Source organism: Gymnodraco acuticeps, unplaced genomic scaffold (genome assembly GCF_902827175.1).
Source record: "Gymnodraco acuticeps unplaced genomic scaffold, fGymAcu1.1, whole genome shotgun sequence".
Classification (NCBI taxonomy): Eukaryota; Metazoa; Chordata; class Actinopteri; order Perciformes; family Bathydraconidae; genus Gymnodraco; species Gymnodraco acuticeps.
This window is the reverse complement of record NW_022989747.1, coordinates 673,652-679,102: the sequence shown is the minus strand read 5'-3', so window position 1 is coordinate 679,102 and position 5,451 is coordinate 673,652. Positions and strand designations below refer to the sequence as shown.

Genomic DNA, 5,451 nt, shown 5'->3' with positions numbered 1-5,451 from the left:
TTGGGACAACATTACAACCTTTTTATTCAGGTCATGCTGCTTTGAGGTAGAGCTAAAAGAAAAGCCTATTTTAAATATTTCCACCAGATTTGATCATCTTTTATTTAGGTTAAAGTGTATTTAATTTATCCTGATCCCATAATAATAAGACAATCAAAAATAGACAGCAGCCTTTTGCTTGATGTTAGTTTGTGCTGTCAAAGGGATGCAGGTGTGTCATTTCTTCTCTTTAGTTTTTTAAAAACCAGAACAGTACTACATTTTAAATGATCCCTTAAGGATTGTTTGTCTGAAATGCTTAGTTACATTTAGCAAAAATACTTTTGCAACCCTGTGTATAATATGATTCATTCACTTTTTTTTTATCTTGTTTTTCTCTGTAATTAGGACAATTCTGGATAAATGGATCTGCTGGAGAAGGACCCCTAATCTGAAAAGTGCACAGCGGATCATCAGGACAGAGCTGCCATCCACCTGGACCCCCGAGGTGCTGGAGAAGGACCCTTAACCCCAGCAGATCCTCAGGACAGAGCTGCCATCCACCTGGACCCCCGAGGTGCTGGAGAAAGCAAAGCAGCGATCAGGAGCATCCTCCACCCAGACCTCTGCTTAATGCCGTCCTACAGACTTGTGTCTTACTTTCAGAATTTGATTTTGTATGTGTCCTTTCTTTTAATAGATATCTAACGATTATAGCTTGAGTCTGTCTGATTCCCCAAACAGCTGCTTCTATATACTTGCTGCACATACACTACAAATAAACAACTCCATAAACACACTTTTACTGATATTTGTGTTACTGCTGGTGATGTTAAATAACATGATTGATTTCCTCTGTCTCAATGATGAAAGTTATAATAATAGAAGACATGAAGCTGCAGAGAGAGGATGGATATATTCTTACCTCTACTTTGTGATTAGATGAAAATACAATATTACATTTTAATTGTTAAACACATTGTTTATTTCATTTACTGAGGTGTTAAAGATTATTTCCAACATGTGTACATAAGCAGTGGAATAAGAGGATATCTCTAGGTCATTCAACTGTCTTCAGTTTAATTTTATTAATACAAAAAATAGGTCATAGAAAATGTTTAATTGTGTATTTCAGCAGAGCGGGGGGGGGGGGGGGGCACGGTGCTGCTGGACCTGGAGGTGTCAGTGGGACATCATCTGGGCAGGGTTAGGGGAAGAAGGAGAATATAAACTGTTATAATCACAGCTATTAAGATTAGAACACTAATATTGCTAACAATCAATCTATACAACATGCTTTTGTTCATTTAAAAAACATATTGTTTTATTAGTACAGAAAAATTAAGACTTATTTTAAATATATGAAATAATATGATTAAATTACATCAGCTATATATAATTTACTTGTTAACTTACTAATGTAACATTACTGGGGGCTAGAGGAACAGCTTCATCTTATTTACCTGGCCATGGTTCTCTTTATTTAATCTCCGACGGTGATCTCCAAAAAATTTAAAAGTAAAGTTTCTGGATCCTTTTCAGCTAATTTGCTAGCAGGCTGCTGGAGCAACGCAACCGAACAGTGCGTATCGTGACGTAAATACGAAGTGCTCCGTAGGCTAGACCGTCTCATTTCGTAGGCCGCTCGGTCCAGCCTACGCGGTCTCGTCGGCCGCGTATGCTGCGTACCCCGAAGGATACAAACCCTGAATTGAGACACGGTCATAGTCTCGTAAAAAAAATTCGGTGGGAGGGATCCACTGGGGGGACCCTCGGGCTTAAGAGGTTAATGCCCTTTTCTGTCTTCAATATGAACACATGTGTATATATATATTCATGTCTTCAATATATTTGAAATAAACACCATGACTTAAAATAAGAATTTCTCTATTCAGATATTGATTTTGTAATCACACCCTTTTAAATACCTTCCCAGGCAAAGCATCAGAATCTATCTAATCTGTGCTAGTGTAACAGAGTTATAATGGTTGGTGTAAAATCCAGGATAAATTGGAGAATTCCGCCATCTGGTGTTACAAACGTGTGCCTGCATTGCTGTAGCTTTGTTACCGCAATGGATTGTGGGAGGTTCTCATACCGCGTGAGAATCTGTTGAGAGTAAGGTGCTATTGTATTATGTCTGTGGACAAAATGTATGTTATTATTTTATTAGGACAATAACGTTCTGTTGTGTTTGTTTAGTTTAATGTTAGTCGTTTAATGCTCACAGCAACATGTTTTTGTGTGATTCGCTATTTGTGTTATATGATTTATTAATGTGTTCGTCAATAGCTAATTTGAGCTAATAGGCTAACGTGAGCGTGGTGCTATCTCTCCAACAGAACCCAGCTCACGTGTCCATTGTATGTGTCCATTGCAATGCAGGTATGTGAGTTTTGTACACCAGTTTGTTTATGTTTAATGTTTCACATTGTTATACTACCACTATACGATCATTGTTGTGTTGTTGATTATTGGATTGTAAAGGAGATTTAGATACCGCGTGAGGATCTGTTGAGAAACCCAGCTCACGTGTCCATTGTATGTGTCCATTGCAATGCAGGTAGCCTATGTATGGAATAAACTGAAGTAATCACCAGCTCTGAGTGGTCTGTTGCTGAGGGGACATTACACCGGGGTTACACTAGCATTAGCATCCAACAAGCATTTATGTATTAACTCTGACCTCAATATGTAAGTACAAAATGTACAGGAGCTGTAAACAATTACATTTACTTGCATTCACTTTGATCATAGAGCTCCGTTATGCTACATTAAAATAGCGACCGCCATTACACACACACTCGCACACAGCAACCACGAGGCAGTCTCCTATGCTGCATTGAAGACAATAAACAACGTCCAAACACCACTTCAAACACTAGGACATCGTGACACAACATTACCGTGGATATTTATAACACTTGTGACAATATGTACACAAAACTGACCTGCAAAACAGGAGAAATGATGAACAACCAAAGTATTTGCTGCTCGTCTGGCGGGTCTTGCCAGAATGACAAGCCAACGAGAAGGGTCCAGCTGCGGCCGCGGCCAGTGGAGGTTGAACCTGTAGGAAGTTGTACTTCCAAATATGGTCAGAAGAGAGCACAACACGTGAGACGCTAACGCAAGGATATTTAAGGAGACATGGAGGTTTACAGACAACAGACAAACAATATAATTGTTAGTCTATATTCATATTTCTAACATCAAATGTCATTTAATTTCAAACCTTTATTTAACCAGATGAATCCCATTGAGATCATCGATCTATTTGTCAAGGGACACCTGCAGCAAAGTCGGTTACACATGAAAACAGAAAACAACAGCAAATAAAAAGGACATCATACAACATACAGATGTAGCGCTCCATTTCAGACGCCTACCCGTGCGGGTCCGTGATCGGCACTGGGTGGGCCCCTGCTGAAAAGGAAAACCCCCCCGCAGGATTTGAAACGCCCCCTTGATAAATACATTTAATTATAATGAAACCAGCTGCAATGGATCATGGATCCACCAGGGGGAGCCGTGATTAAAAAGCTGCCACACTGGAACCCATGTGAAATAAACAGCTGATCTACAGGTATCTGATATAGCGGATATTTGTTAAGATCCATATGTCACGGATAGGATCATATTCTGTGCTAAATAAGAGACATGTAATCACTTACTAAACATCTCCATGTTTTTATTTAACAAAATAATGTTTAATTCACGTTGGCGTAAGTACAAAACCATCGCTATGTTTTTAGATCAGGAAATGCATCCAGGCTCAAACAAACGATTTTCAATCATCATCCTCACGATCATTTAATGTATCATATGTTCGCGAGTTGAAATGAATGCACTACATTTAATCCACGTGAGTTTACAACAACAAAAATAATCGCTTTGTTTTTATATCACATCCGACCGGAGGAAAATGCAGCACGGGTCTCACTACCGATCATCCTAATCCCACGGGCAAACAATAATATGTACAGTGTTAATAGTTTACTGTATTATTAGTGTCTAATATTACTGGGGATTTCGGAATGGTAGCCTACTGGATTTTGATTTATTGTATCGGCTTCATATCGCAATATATTCCCGAAGTCTGAAATGCAAAAATGTCCCACATTAGGGCAATTCACCCTACATTTAATCATTCATACAAAATCATATTTCGTTTATTTTTAACGAAATAAATGTGGTGTAATCCACATAATTGACTGTGTTAATTGTTTACTGTAGTATTGTGCACATTTCTTTTCCCTGCTTGTTGCACCTGGTTAGAAGCTAAACTGCATTTCGTTGTCTCAGTACCTGCAATATGTGCAATAACAATAAAGTTGAATCTAATCTTGAGCAGGAACAAATGTATTTAGGCTACTGTTAGAAATTAAAATCAATGTTTTGATGGCATAAAGTACCTTAAATGTACCTTCAGTTTAAATGCTGTTTTATACTGAAAAACCAGAAAATTATTGTGCACAACCAGTTAAGCTTTTATTCTGAAAATCCGTCATCTCCGGTTAGCATGTGGCTAGTTTACCATTTCTTATAGAGGTTAATTTAGTAGCGAAATGACATGGAGTGATGCACACCGAAACCTACTGATTTTAACACTGCAACTATAGAAGTATTATTATTGCTGAATATTAAATGAAGGTATAGTTTCTTTGAATAAAGTTATTGTTTACAGACGTGGGTAAGATGTGACAACATCCGGAATGACCAGAAACCAAACCAGCCGTGAAGTATTTTCTAGAATATTAACTACAACGTTTAGAATGTGTTAAAGGAAAAGTGATGAAAGACAATATGAGGAGAAGAGTCGTGTTTAAGTATATATTGAATGTACAAAGCCTGAATCCTCTGTTTAACGTAACAACGGACATTAAGATGTGGAGGGCCGGCCCGCAGGGAGGAGCCTACAGAAGCTATATAAGAGCAGCACCTGAGCGGTTCGGCCCCTTTTCTCTGCTAGCGAGGGCCAGAGACAGCTGCTTTTCTGTCGGACAATATCCTGTTTGTGACTGTACCGCGCCTTTTATTAATTAAAGTACCAATTTGAAAACATCTCAGAGACTCCATTTAGTCTCCTTTTTAAGCTTCTCTTTCCTGGACGCGAGAATAACCATCACAGTTAACAATTGGTGCTCCGCGACGTGATTCTCGTTGGACAGAAGAGTACACAACCAGCTGTTTTCCGGAGACGCGGCTTCCGTTCGACACAACGAGCTCGAATACTTGGTAAGAGGAAACCTGTTAAATCAAATTCTTCATAGTTTATGCAGTACAAAATAGGTTTGTGTTGGACGGAGGCCAGCGGATCCTGAAAATAGCTGTGTATTTAATGTTAAAACAACCAAATTTATAACAATAAGAATTCCATAACACATGGCGTTGCATTTTCACAATCAGGGTGAGTTCCAATTTCCTTTTTTTCTTATATCTAACCCTGCATGCTATTAATTTGTGTGTGTG

General features: G+C 38.6%; 1 long non-coding RNA gene across 1 annotated transcript; it reads right to left on the bottom strand.

The window, feature by feature from the left end:
• Positions 1 to 880: 880 nt before the first annotated feature.
• Positions 881 to 3,424, bottom strand: LOC117545294. The gene is made up of 2 exons (XR_004568813.1): positions 2,931 to 3,424; positions 881 to 1,176 (listed from the first exon to the last, which is right to left on the bottom strand). It is a non-coding gene; the product is annotated as an uncharacterized LOC117545294 (long non-coding RNA).
• Positions 3,425 to 5,451: the final 2,027 nt, after the last annotated feature.